The 14,743-nt window shown below is 44.4% G+C and overlaps 1 protein-coding gene and 1 long non-coding RNA gene across 7 annotated transcripts in view; one reads left to right on the plus strand and one right to left on the minus strand.

Moving 5' to 3' along the window:
- The window catches only part of FAM81A (family with sequence similarity 81 member A), an 82,751-nt gene extending 79,974 nt beyond the window's left edge, over positions 1-2,777 (minus strand). Inside the window, exon 1 of one of the 6 annotated variants that reach the window (XM_055537790.1) lies at positions 2,685-2,777. The gene's annotated coding sequence lies outside the window, so the exon portion shown is untranslated. The other 5 variants (XM_055537793.1, XM_055537791.1, XM_055537795.1 and 2 more) reach the window with 5 other exon arrangements.
- LOC129621390 (uncharacterized) lies at positions 915-1,685 on the plus strand. The gene is made up of 2 exons (XR_008699321.1): positions 915-1,231; positions 1,423-1,685. It is a non-coding gene; the product is annotated as an uncharacterized LOC129621390 (long non-coding RNA).
- Positions 2,778-14,743: the final 11,966 nt, after the last annotated feature.

Below are 14,743 nucleotides of genomic sequence, written 5' to 3' on the forward strand. Positions count from 1 at the left end.
GAGGAGCTTTGCAGGCTACAGTCCATGGGCTCACAAAGAGTTGGACCCGATGAGCAACTGGCACATCAGTTCACTTTTTGGAAAAGGAGGAGTTCACACAAACAAGAACTTATCTTTGCAAAGGTTTTCTGCTAGTCACAAGGAACTGATGTCACCATGAAGGGATTAAGTGCTTTTCTAGATATGAGGAGATGCAAGGATTGGGTTCATAAAATCAGTTCCTGAAAATAACTATCTGAAGACCTGTTCTGCCAGTTTTCCCAAAGCACAGACTGCCTCATTCCTGTTCCCCAACCCCGACTCCCACCAGCTCCCTTTAGGACATGTCGAAGGTCACACAGTTGCAGGAGCACTGGTTTCAGTTCCCACAGAGGCAGATGGCAAGTGCCCTTGGCAAGCACCAATTTGTAGTTAATTCCCAAACTCAGGTGTATATCAGAATCACCTGGGGAGCTTTCTTTTCCCCTTCCCATCTCTCCTCCCCCTCCTCTTCCTTCTTTTAAGGTTTGTTTTTAAAATTAAAATGTTACTCTTGCCTGGAAAATCCCATGGACAGAGGAGCCTGGTGGGCTGCAGTCCATGGGGTCGCTAGGAGTCAGACACGACTGAGCAACTTCCCTTTCACTTTTCACTTGCATGCATTGGAGAAGGAAATGGCACCCCACTCCAGTGTTCTTGCCTGGAGAATCCCAGGGACGGCGGAGCCTGGTGGGCTGCCGTCTATGGGGTCGCACAGAGTCGGACACGACTGAAGCGACTTAGCAGCAGCAGCAGCAGCAACCTTGATGATTCTAATGCGGTATGTTTGGGAGAGTCTGAAGCACCATGTTTTTCAAAGTGCTCCAGGTGATTCTGAAGAGCCACTAGGTTGGGCAAGCACTGACTCAGACAAGAAGAAGGAGGGTTTGGAGCACAAGCAGATGGCAAGAACTGTAGAGAAGACTGTTAGGGATGGGTTAATGGTTTGGAGGCGGCACTGGGAAGCGAGAGAAAACCCAATCCCTGCACCAGTGAGATGAGAGAGGGATGTTCTGAGGGAACTTGTTCACAGCCTCTGGAGCTAGGGAAGGGACAGGAGATGGACTCAGCTGCAGCAAAATGACCACAAAGGCATGTGGCTGCAGGAGGTACAAAAACAAGAGACTGAAAGGCAGGCTGGAGGCACACAGGCAAGCAGCCTACAGGACAGGAGGCTGAATAGTTTGTTACTAAGGGATCCAAGGGTAATGAGGTGTGATTCATTAAAGGATTCCTAGGGCTTAGTGGCGGTATTCTTGGGCAGTAATGATTTGGTATCTGAATGTTATCAGATTTCTAATATGTAAACCATTTAAGATTATTAAACCTTCGGGTAAACAAGTTTGCAGAAGCTTATTCATTAACATTGAAAAATGTGTCTTCCCAAACCACATTTTTATACAGATGAAATCACAATGGAAGGAGTATCAAGGTTTGCTTTGGAGCAGAAAGCCGGACAGAGCATTGCCTCCCTTCCCTCTCCCAGGAAAAGAGAAATTCATGAACTGAGAATATAGAAACGGGCCCCAGCCAACGTCAAGGACAGAAGAGGTGATAAAACTGACTGAGTCTCAGAAGCACTACTACCCACCCACCCCCCACATACCCCAGTGGGCAAATGCTAGGGAGGTTTCTCAGTAAACGCTTAGTTACCGTCACAGACCCAACTCAGTTAAAGAACACGCAGCAAACGTTCACCCCTGCTTCTCAGAGAGCTGCACTTTTGTGGATTCAAATCATTCGAGCATTATTTCTGCTTACTCCTATGAAATAATTTCTGACACGGACACACAGACTTTAAGATGAGGGCGTGAGCGCAGCCACACAAGCACGCGCGCGCACACACACAACCTCGTGCATACTGAAGAAATGACTCACTTAATTTGCTGCTGCCTGCCACTATTGGGTTTTGATTCTACCTGTTCAAATACAAACTTTCCTATCACATTAACTACAGGAAACAAGAACCTAGGAGCTTTAACCCTGATTTTCTTCACGACTTTAGAGCACCCAAGAGGCTACCTGGGCATCACGAGAAGCCACTCTCTAATCAAGCCACTGCTTTCTCTCCACAATCTTTCATAAAACGATAACATATCTTACCACTTTGAGAGCAAATTAATGGAAACTCCTGGTAGAACTAACGTGGCTAAGGCTTGTATGTCCGGCACCTGCAGTACTTGGGGGACCCTTCTCAGCTCACAGTACCATGGCAGCACCCCGGAACTGCAAAGAACCCGAGCCCCTCCTTTTAAAGATGAGAGAAGGGTGGGGAGGGGGCAGAGAGATGAATCCACCGAAGGTCACTCAGCTCTGAGTAGCGGGACAGCTGACTGGGAACACTGCCCCCTGGCAATGTGTGCTCCACCCCAGCTCCCCCAAACAGTCCCTCGGGGCTTCTGCTGGTGTGCCAGCATGCAACCTCCCCCGGCCCCCGCAAAAATGCAATGCCAGTCGTGCTCGATGCCCAACTTCATCCCTTCGCGTCAGCATGCAGTTAACCCTCTCGCGGGCAGCAAGTCACATGGGCCACACTCAGCTCTCTCTCCCCTAAGCCTGGCCCACCTCACCCCGGGGGCCGTCCCAAGGTCACCGGCTGGCCCCGGGCGCTCCCGCCACGGGGGACGGGAGGAGGCCGGGGCGGGGATCCGGGACGCCGCACTCACCGGCGCGGGGGGCGGGCGCGCCGCGGCTGCCCATGTCCTCGCCGGCGCGGCTGGGTGCGGCGGCCGCTGGCGCGGGCTGTGCGGGGCGCCCGGCTGCGGGCCCGCGCCGCGGGGAGCGCCGTCCAATCAGCGCGCGCCTGCCGCCTGGCCCGGCGCGCGGCCCGGCCGGGTTCGCGGCTCCCGGGGGGCGCGAGCCGCCGCGCGCCGCCCGAGCGGCTTCCGGGCGCGTTGCCTGGACGCGGTTGCCGTGGCAGCCCGAGCTGGAGGCTTTCCCCGCGCCCGCGCCCGGCCCCGCGGCGCCGCCCCTCCTCCCTCCGCGTTCCCACACCCAAAATAGCCTCTCCTCCGGCTGCTGTTTCCCACCCTGCTCGCAGCCCAGCGACTCCGAGTCGGCGGGCGGGGATTTCGCTTATTGGAAAATAAATCCTGTTGTAGGGCTGCTTGACTTGAAGGCAGAGGTGTTGAAATGGTGCCTGATTAAGATAATAGCCGTGGTGGCTGCACTGTAATTCTCTTCAGAGCCCTCACGTCCCTTTACCAAACCTCTTTCCCACAAACAAGCGTTATTATCTCCCCCCACCCTCTTTCTTCCACATCGGGGAGAAGTTATTTTACGAGGCCACTGTCTGGGAAACAGATTGTGCGTTGACGCCCCACCTGTGCAGGGGAGCTAAGTAACCCTCGAGGCGGCCAAGTGACATCTTAATGAATCACCTTGACACTCGCCACTGGGACCAGGGGTGGTGTCTCATTGCAGCAGACGCGAGCGCAAGAAAGATCTGTCACCAACCGTCTTCTTCACCTCCCTTCCTCCTCCTTTCTACCCCATCTCCTTCCCAGAGCGTCCTAACTCTTTCCACCTTCCTCTCAATGTGGATTCTGAGCAGGATGCACAAGCCGATCCACTCAGAATTTTGCTTCCTGTCCGTGGGCGGGATGTAGCAGAGTTGGGGACCCCCACCTATGCCCGCCTCGCCACCTCCGGTTCACCTCTCTTTCGCGTCTCTAGTATTTCCCCAGTACAGGTGTTCCTAACCCTCTACCCCACCAGTCGCAGCCTCTCCAATCCAGGGAAAGGAGTAGGACTTGGCAGACAGACCCTGGGCTGTGGAGTCAGGCTGGGCTATTATGGAATCCTCTGTCCAGCAGTGATTTCTGTGTGGTCTTTGATATTCCGTTTCCTTACGTATAAAACGGAATAATACCCCCCCCCCCCCCATAAAGGGTTAATGCATCCATAACGTTCAGGGAACAATGTTTATTGGATGCTTGTCAAATGCTGGAAACTGTGCTTAGTTAGCCCTAATACATAATGGTGAAGAAGAAAAAGAGAAACAGATTTCTGTTCTCATAGAGCCTACAGCAAGAGACACATCAGTCAAATAACAACAGACACCCTTGAAACTGCCATTGCCATAAGGAGAGTGCATGACCTTGAGACCTGTGGTGTGAAGATCTGACCTAGGAACATCCCTTTAGCTCAGTGATTATTCTTTCCTTTTTTCCCTTTGATTCCCACTGCCTGGCACATGGTATGCACTCAGTAAATACATATGGAATTCAATGCTATGTCATGGTCATAACAGTATCACGCAGTTTCGCACTAAGTTTTTGCCACTGAAAATATATTTGAAACATACATATCTGGCTGCTATGTCTGGAAAGATGTGCAGGTCTTATCAGAAAGTACTCATTCAAACCCAGAGCCCATCATGAAGAGTCCCAAGAAAGGTTCAAAGTGTTTCTCGCCTATCCACATGGGGTTACCGTAGTAAGGTGTGCATCTCAGATGAGCACATGAAAGTCCTCTTTGCCTTATCCCTCTCCCCTTACTGTTCCAGTCTCTGCCCTGGTCCCAGCTCCATTCTACCACTTCCCCTTGATACAGAGCTGCAGGACACCCATTCCTGACTTCTGGGAGAGCAGCTGCATCCTTAAAATCCTCAGAGTAGAGCATCTATAAAACAGAGAAAACTCTCTCTTGTACTTCTGCTGCCTTTGAAGCATAACTGTGTGCTGTATTTGCCACAAGACTCCATCACTCTCAAGGGTAGAGAAGAAGAGGACCTGGTGAGTGAGGGCCCTTGCTACATATATACACCATTTTATTCTGACTTTTAAAAAATCATATCAAATAGCATAAATAGAATCCAAAATTTTAAAAGATTCATTAGTAAGAAGACACTTAATTGTAGCTCTTTCAAACTCTGAATTCCTCAGTAGGAATCCTGAAGTCTCATAGTAGCCTTGAATTAGCACCATGACTTCCCACTTCTGACCTTTTTTTTACCCCTGTTCAGGTGACGTGTTCTGAATCCTGAGGAGACACAGTGCATAATGATGTAAGCCTATCTTATTTTTTTTCCAGCTCAAACTATTTCTGTAGGATAAATTTCAAAGAACTATCTGTTTTTCCAGAATTGTTTGATTGTGACTCATTACAGGAAATGGATTTTTTGCATTAAATTAAAAAGCTGTGTATTACAAATTATTTAATACTGGCAAAGACTACCAAAAATAATTTCATCAAAGAGAGCAATTTTATAAACTTGATGGCTATCGTACTGCTCACCAGTTATTAAATACAAATAACAAGTGCGATATATTTTGCTAGATGCTGTGGAGATTTTTTTTAAGTGATTTATGACTCATGGGATCTGAGTTCCCGGACCAGGGATTAAACCCATGTCCCCTGAAATGGAAGCATGGAGTCCTAAACACTGGACCACCAAGGAATTCCCACAACTGAGTTCTGGTCCTACTTGTGTTTCAGCACCAAAAAAAGTCATGAAGATACAATATAAGGGGCTTTCCTGAGGCCAGTGAACAGGCTCATCCAGGGACAGGTCAAGGGATTGTATAGGTCAAAACTGGTATTTGTAAAAAGGCTGGAAAACAGGCCAAGTATATGGTGAGCCCTGCAGGGTGGTTAACACTGTATCTTCTAGTCAGCAATTCTCAACTAAGGCTTATAACTCAGTGCGGTGTCAAGATCCATTCTGAGGTGTGTCACACAATGTTCTTCACCAATAATAAAGTGCCAAAAGATTTACCCACAAGCAATGGTCATATCTAGGAACCAGAAAGTGGAAGAGGGTTCCCACAAAGGAATGAGGAAGAATAAGAGACATTAGGGATGATCTCAGAGAGGCTCTGGGGGGAAAGGTTCAAGGTGACAAGTCCCACAGAAGTCAAGAAAATGTAGGAACTAGAAAGTCACTGATGACCTTCAAGGGTATTTTTGAGTTATCGGACTGCTGTGGGTTAACAAAAGGCTGGCTGCTAGAAAACTGCAGCAGCAGGTGTGGGTCACTGTTTAAAGAAATTTGAAGTGCAGGGAGGGTGAGAAATAGCTCAGGAGAAGGGTTTTTGGTGCTAAGTGAACATTTTCAAGATAGGAAAAAATAGTCTTTGCATATATGTATTGTTGGACTCATGAAGAAACGGAGAGCATAATACATCATTTTGCACTAACTCAATCTAAATTCGGCTACTAATTTCATCATCACCATATCCATTTCCTTGTTAAAAATCTTTCATCAAATAAGAAAAATCTTACATTGAACAAAGGTGGGGTTCACACCTTGGGACACTATTCTGTTAATAACCAGTTAATAAAATATGTGTTGTTCCTGATGGCTTTTCTTTGGTGGCTTTCCTTGTTGATAATAATAACACAGCTATTTCTAAGGCCTCCTCAGACAGCCATTTTGCATTTTTGCATTTCTTTTCCATGGGGATGGTCTTGATCCCTGTCTCCTGTACAATGTCACAAACCTCTGTCCATAGTTCATCAGGCACTCTGTCTATCAGATCTAGTCCCTTAAATCTATTTCTCACTTCAACCATATAATCATAAGGAATTTTATTTAGGTCATACCTGAATGGTCTAGTGGTTTTCCCTACTTTCTTCATTTTAAGTCTGAATTTGGCAATAAGGAGTTCATGATCTGAGCCACAGTCAGCTCCCAGTCTTATTTTTGCTGACTGTACAGAGCTTCTCTATCTTTGGCTGCAAAGAATATAATCAATCTGACTTCCTTGTTGACCATCTGGTGATGTCCATGTGTAGAGTCTTCTCTTGTGTTGTTGGAAGAGGGTGTTTGCTATCACCAGTGTGTTCTCTGGGCAAAACTCTATTAGCCTTTGCCCTGCTTCATTCTGTACTCCAAGGTCAAATTTGCCTGTTAATTCCGGTGTTTCTTGACTGCCTACTTTTGCATTCCAGTCCCCTATAAGGAAAAGGATATCTTTTTTGGGTGTTAGTTCTAAAAGGTCTTATAGAACCCTTCAACTTCAGCTTCTTCAGTGTTACTGGTTGGGGCATAGGCTTGGATCACCGTGATATTGAATGGTTTGCCTTGAAAAAGAACAGAGATCATTCTGTTGTTTTTGAGATTGCATCCAAGTACTGCATTTCGGACTCTTTTGTTGACCATGATGGCTACTCCATTTCTTCTAAGGGATTCCCGCCCACAGTAGTAGATATAATGGTCATCTGAGTTAAATTTACCCATTCCAGTCCATTTTAGTTCGCTGATTCCTAGAATGTCAACATTCACTCTTGCCATATCCTGTTTGACCACTTCCAATTTGCCTTGATTCATGGACCTGACATTCCAGGTTCCTATGCAATATTGCTCTTTACAGCATCGGACCTTGCTTCTATCAACAGTTACATCCACAACTGGGTATTGTTTTTGCTTTGGCTCCATCCCTTCATTCTCTCTGGAGTTATTTCTCTACTGATCTCCAGTAGCATATTGGGCACCAAGCGACCTGGGGAGTTCCTCTTTCAGTATCCTATCATTTTGCCTTTTCATACCGTTCATGGGATTCTCAAGGAAAGAATACTGAAGTGGTTTGCCATTCCCTTCTCCAGTGAACCACATTCTGTCAGACTTCTCCACCATGACCCCACAAGGCATGGCTTAGTTTCATTGAGTTAGGCTGTGGTCCGTGTGATCAGATTGGCTAGCTTTCTGTGATTATGGTTTCAGTGTGTCTGCCCTCTGATGCCCTCTCGGAACACCTACCATCTTACTTGGGTTTCTCTTACCTTGGACGTGGGGTATCTCTTCACAGCTGCTCCAGCAAAGCGTCGCTGCTGCTCCTTACCTTGGATGAGGGGTATCTCCTCACAGCTGCCCCTCCTGACCTTTGAATGCAGAGTTCCAAAAAATAGCAAGACGAGATAAGAAAGCCTTCCTCAGCGATCAATGCAAAGAAATAGAGGAAAACAACAGAATGGGAAAGACTAGAGATCTCTTCAAGAAAATTAGAGACACCAAGGGAATATTTCATGCAAAGATGGGCTCAATAAAGGACAGAAATGGTATGGAGCTAACAGAAGCAGAAGATAGTAAGAAGAGGTGGCAAGAATACACAGAACTGTATAAAAAAGAGCTTCATGACCCAGACAATCACGATGGTGTGATCACTCACCTAGAGCCAGACATTCTGGAACATGAAGTCAAGTGGGCCTTAGAAAGCATCACTACGAACAAAGCTAGTGGAGGTGATGGAATTCCAATTGAACTATTTCAAATCCTGAAAGATGATGCTGTGGAAGTGCTACACTCAATAGGCCAGCAAATTTGGAAAACTCAGCAGTGGCCAAAGGACTGGAAAAGGTCAGTTTTCATTCCAATCCCAAAGAAAGGCAATGCCAAAGAATGCTCAAACTACCGCACAATTGCACTCATCTCACACTCTAGTAAAGCAATGCTCAAAATTCTCCAAGCCAAGCTTTAGCAATATATGAACCGTGAACTTCCAGATGTTCAAGCTGGTTTTAGAAAAGGCAGAGGAACCAGAGATCAAATTGCCAACATCCGCTGGATCATCAAAAAAGCAAGAGAGTTCCAGAAAAACATCTATTTCTGCTTTATTGACTATGCCAAAGCCTTTGACTGTGTGGATCACAATAAACTCTGGAAAATTCTGAAAGAGATAGGAATACCAGACCACCTGACCTGCCTCTTGAGAAACCTATATTCAGGTCAGGAAGCAACAGTTAGAACTGGACATGGAACAACAGATTGGTTCCAAATAGGAAAAGGAGTACGTCAAGGCTGTATATTGTCACCCTGCTTATTTAACTTATATGCAGAGTACATCATAAGAAACGCTGGGCTGGAAGAAGGACAAGCTGGAATCAAGACTGCCGGGAGAAATATCAATAACCTCAGATATGCAGATGACACCACCCTATGACAGAAAGTGGAAAGGAACTAAAAAGCCTCTTGATGAAAGTGAAAGAGGAGAGTGAAAAAGTTGGCTTAAAGCTCAACATTCAGAAAACGAAGATCATGATGTCTGGTCCCATCCCTTCGTGGCAAATAGATGGGCAAACAGTGGAAACAGTGTCAGACTTTATTTGGGCTCCAAAAATCACTGAAGATGGTGATTGCAGCCATGAAATTAAGAAATGCTTACTCCTTGGAAGGAAAGTTATGACCAACCAAGATAGCATATTGAAAAGCAGAGACATTACTTTGCCAACAAAGGTCCGTCTAGTCAAGGCTATGGTTTTTCCTGTGGTCATGTATGGATGTGAGAGTTGGACTGTGAAGAAAGCTGAGCGCTGAAGAATTGATGCTTTTGAACTGTGGTATTGGAGAAGACTCTTGAGAGTCCCTTGGACTGCAAGGAGGTCCAACCAGTCCATCCTAAAGGAGATCAGTCCTGGGTGTTCATTGGAAGGATTGATGCTAAAGCTGAAACTCCAATACTTTGGCCACCTCCTGCGAAGAGCTGACTCATTGGAAAAGACCCTGATGCTGGGAGGGATTGGGGGCAGGAGGAGAAGGGGATGACAGAGGATGATGGCTGGATGGCATCACCGACTCGATGCACATGAGTTTGAGTGAACTCCGGGACTTGGTGATGGACAGGGAGGCCTGGCGTGCTGCAATTCATGGGGTCACAAAGAGTCGGACATGACTGAGTGACTGAACGGAACTGAACTGAATAATAACACCTTAGAATTAAGGAAATCCCTTATTTTCCTGTTTTATATGTTAAAATAATGGATTTTTAACATGTTTTAAGTAAATTGTAATTGACTTATTTTTATTGCTAATAACTTCCCTTCATGTGTTGGCTAATTCTCTCAAATATTATGTTTTGCTTCTGAATTTGTTGTTCCCTATCCATCTTATAAGGGTTTTTAAAGTAATTATAATTAGGGCACAACCAGCAGGGAAGCATAAAATATTGGAAGATTCTTCCTAATAATGTTAACTTAGGAGATGTCATCTTTGTCTTAACTTAGGTAATTGCTAGTGTACATAGAAGGGCAAAAGCAGCTTGGATTGTGTTAAAATAGCAAACAACTGAGCTTTAGCATGATACTACTCACTAGAAAGTGAAATCTGGAGTAAAGGAAAATTTATCTAAAGAACTTATGGCCAGAAGCTCTAGAATAATTCTATAATTAAACTGATTCATCCCAAACTCACTTCAGTGACAAAAGGAGTCCTTGTAGAAAATTCCATTGCAAGGACTTCCCTGGTAGTCCAGTGGTTAAGAATCTGCCCTGGCAATGGAGACACAGACATAGAGAATAGATTTATGGACACTGAGGCCAGGGGGGAGGTGGAGAGGGACGAGTAGGGAGGAGAGGGTGGCACAAATGGAGAAAGCAGCATAGCAACATATACACTAACACATGTCAAATAGCCAGTGGGAATTTGCTGTGTGACTCAGGGAACTCAAACTGGGGCTCTCTGATAACCTAGAGGGGGTGGGATAGGGTGGGAGGTGGGAGGGATGCTCAAGAGTGAGGGGACATACATATACCTATGGCTGACTCATGTTGAATGTATGGCAGAAACCAATACAATATTGTAATTATCCTTCAATTAAAAATAAACAAACAAAAAAGAATCTACCCTGCAGTAGAGGAGACACAGGTTAAATCCCTAGTCAGGGAACTAAGATCTCATGTGCTAGGAAGCAACTGAGGCCACACACTACAACTACTGAGCCTGGGTGCCACAACCAGAGAGTTTGTGCACGACAACAAAAAATCCAGCATGACGCAGTGAAGAACCCACAAGCCACAACTAAGACCTGATGCAGCCCAATAAATAAATGAATCAGTTAGGTTCAGTCTCTCAGTCATGTTTGACTCTGCGACCTCATGGACTGCAGCACGCCAGGCCTCCCTGTCCACCAGCTCCCAGAGCTTGCTCAAATTCATGTCCATCGAGTCGGTGATGCCATCCAACCATCTCATCCTCTGCCAGCCCCTTGTCCTCCTGCGTTCAATCTTTCCCAGCATCAGGGTCTTTTCCAATGAGTCAGTTCTTCACATCAGGTGGCCAAAGTATTGCAGTTTCAGCTTCAGCATCAGTCCTTCCAATAAGTATTCAGGACTGATTTCCTTTAGGATGGACTGATCTTCTTGCCGTCCAAGGGACTCTCAAGAGTCTTCTCCAATACCACAGTTCAGAAGCATCAATTCTTTGGCACTCAGCTTTCTTTATGATTCAACTCTCACATCCATACATAACTACTGGAAAAACCATAGCTTTGACTAGACAAACCTTTGTTGGCAAAGTAATGTCTCTGCTTTTTAATATGCTGTGTAGGTTGCTCAGAGCTTTTCTTCCAACGAGCAAACATCTTTAAATTTCATGGCTGCAGTCACACTCTGCAGTGGTTTTAGAGCCCAAGAAAATCAAGTCTCTCACCGTTTCCATTGTTTCCCCATCTATTTGCCATGAAGTGATGGGACCGGATGCCATGATCTTCGTTTTTTGAATGTCCAGTTTTAAGCCAGCTTTTTCACTCTTCTCTTTCACCTTCATCAAGAGGCTCTTTAGTTCCTCTTTGCTTTCTGCCATAAGGGTGGCATCATCTGCATATCTGAGGTTATTGGTATTTCTCCTGGCAATCTTGATTCCAGCTTGTGCTTCATCCAGCCTGGCATTTCACATGATGTACTCTGCATAGAAGTTAAATAAGCAGGGTGACAATATACAGCCTTGATGTACTCCTTTGCCATGGGAGGGGGGTTCAGGATGGGAGGACACATGCATATCTATGGCCAATTCATGCTGATGTATGCCAAAAGCCATCACAATATTGTAAAGTAATTATCCTCCAATTAAAATAAACAAACTTTTAAAAAAATAAAATTTAACAAAGAAAAGTCCATTGCACATTGATTTTGGAAAGGTTTTCCTTAAAGTAATTTTCAGAAAATAGACATATATATATATATACACTGTATAATCTTTAAGCTTTCCTGAAGTTTCATGTCACAATGGTTCAGTTTAGTATAGCTGAGCAAACATGTTTGTTTACTGTGTATTAATCAGTCAGGACAGCACAGTTTAGAAAATGCAACCCCACATAAGCTGACACCCTTGTTTCAGCTTCTGTGTCAAGTAGTACATTACTAGACAGTGATCCTCACAGGTAGGAGAATTAAGAGACAACTTTCAGTTCTGTTCAACAACAAAGAAGAAATGACAATACCTACTACATAACAATGCACACCCATACATGATACATTATACAGTACCATGCTAAGCCACACTGAAGTGAGGCAAAGAAAAATCAAGACACCAATCTTGTACTTGTTGAAATTTTTGATAGTTTGTTCATCACTGATTTTTGGTGTTAATTGTCAATTTTGAAAGTATTGCATTAAAATTTTATTTATCTTCATTACTGAGTGTTTAGGCACCCCCTTTTCACACTTAAGTGCCTTACCTCACGTGGGCCCTATCTAGCTCTGATGCTATAATAGCCAGTGTTTATGTATCAGGCCCTAGGCTAAATGCTTTACCTATAGTATTTAATGTATTCCTTGCAACAATCCATGAATAAAACTGAGACTTAAAGACATTACTAAGTCTTGTCCAAGTCCCAAAGCTGTTTAGCGCTAGAAAGAACAAATACACAGATAAAGAATACGGAGGCTCTGTTTGTATGTAAGTTTCAGATAATTCATCTGTAGCTCATGGGCAGATAGGAGTCATGGCTGAAAAGGTAGTTACTGTGTCTGATGTTTAGAGTATAACTAGAAAGACTCCTGTTGGGATTTGCAAAGTTAGGCAGATTTCTAACAGTGGGAATTTCATCATGATAAGATATTTGACAGGGCTCGTAGATCAATAAATTAATTGGCAATAATCTCGATTCGTGGGTGGGATTTTCAGAGATTGGTATTTGATGTTTCTGTATTTGAAATATAATGACAATTTTTCATGTTATTGGCCCTAGTCAGATTTCATGTAAAAATAGTAATAGAAAAAATGAAATAGATACAGTATAAATTTTAAGTACTATTTGTGTGGAATTTGAAGTACTATATGTGGAAGTTGAACCTGGGCACTTCTGATGCCACGGCCTGTTTTTTAACCAGATGCTGGATGGCCTTCCGATGACCACATCAGTCTGGGAGGGAACAATGCATCACAAACTTCAGTACATAAAGCATGTGGAAAAGTGAATCATGAGTAAATGCTGTTTTTGTTCCCCTTTTCTTTCCCCAAGGATTGCACATATCAGAGAATATGAAAAGTAACATATAAAAAATTTTACTTGGGGGAGAGCAAATTAATTTTAACACTCTAATTTCTTACCCCTTCACCCAGGTCTACACTAGAAAAGAATGAAGATTTAGTGTCATTTTCCAAATGAACCTGATAAAAGCATCTTTAGTTTGATATACAAAGAACCAAAAGCATTTTGGGATTTGAGCACCTTCTTAAATAATGAAACTGAACCAAGAGCTTTATGAGTGCATGCTTGCTAGCAAAACGTACAGAGTGATTTTTTAAGTCCTAATTGATAGACAGTACACATTCTGTACTTTAATATTATCTGATTGCTCTTAAAAGAGAAATATCAAGTATAATACTCTTTGTTTCCTCTCTGCTGCTACTGCTAAGTCACTTCAGTCATGCCCGACTCTGTGCGACCTCATAGACGGCAGCCCACCAGGCTCCCATCCCTGGGATTCTCCAGGCAAGAACACTGGAGTGGGTTGCCATTTCCTTCTCCAATGCATGAAAATGGAAAGTGAAAGTGAAGTCGCTCAGTCGTGTCCGACTGGAGACCCCATGGACTGCAGTGCACAAGGCTCCTCCATGCATGGGATTTTCCAGGCAAGAGTACTGGGGTGGGTTGCCATTGCCTTCTCCTGTTTCCTCTCTAGCATTTAGATACTTTGTTTTCATGTACATATAGCAGATTTCCCAAGGTAATATAAATGAGTTTTAGGATTTTCTAGCAGAAGCTGTAGTTCCCCCACCCCACATAGTCATGTAGCAGGTTTTCATCACTACAGACTCAGGAAGCAACTTTTTCTTCCCCTTAGAATCATAAATTGTAAACTTGACACTTTTTTTCTTTAGGAGGATTCATGCTGTGAACTTCCTGAACACTATTGGTATGTGTTTAGACTAGTTACCTAACCTCTCTTTGACTTAGTTGCATCATCTGTAAAATGGGGGTGATGCAGTGCTTACTTCATTGGGTTCTAATTGAGATCAAAAACACTAATTCATGTAAAAAAATTTAGAACATTTAAGTTACTATTTTAATGTTGTTTATTATACTTAATATCCGGAGAAGGCAATGGCACCCCACTCCAGTACTCTTGCCTGGAAAATCCCATAGACGGAGGAGCCTGGAAGGCTGCAGTCCATGGGGTCGCTGAGGGTCGGACACGACTGAGTGACTTCACTTTCACTTTTTACTTTCATGCACTGGAGAAGGAAATGGCAACCCACTCCAGTATTCTTGCCTGGAGAATCCCAGGGGCGGGGGAGCCTGGTGGGCTGCCGTCTATGGGGTCGCACAGAGTTGGACACGACTGAAGCGACTTAGCAGCAGCAGCAGCAGCAGCAGCATACTTAATACCATATATGTTTTATTATTACTATTTTTTCCAAGGCCCCAATCAGAAGAGTGGAAGTCTAATTAATATTGGCTCAACTATTTTATCTTACATATGCAGACAGAAGTTGGTAATTAATCTGGTTGACTCACACCCCACACTGTTTTTGGATGTTGCTTGTCTTGGAACAATTCTAAGT

This window comes from Bubalus kerabau, chromosome 10 (genome assembly GCF_029407905.1).
Source record: "Bubalus kerabau isolate K-KA32 ecotype Philippines breed swamp buffalo chromosome 10, PCC_UOA_SB_1v2, whole genome shotgun sequence".
NCBI lineage: Eukaryota > Metazoa > Chordata > Mammalia > Artiodactyla > Bovidae > Bubalus > Bubalus kerabau.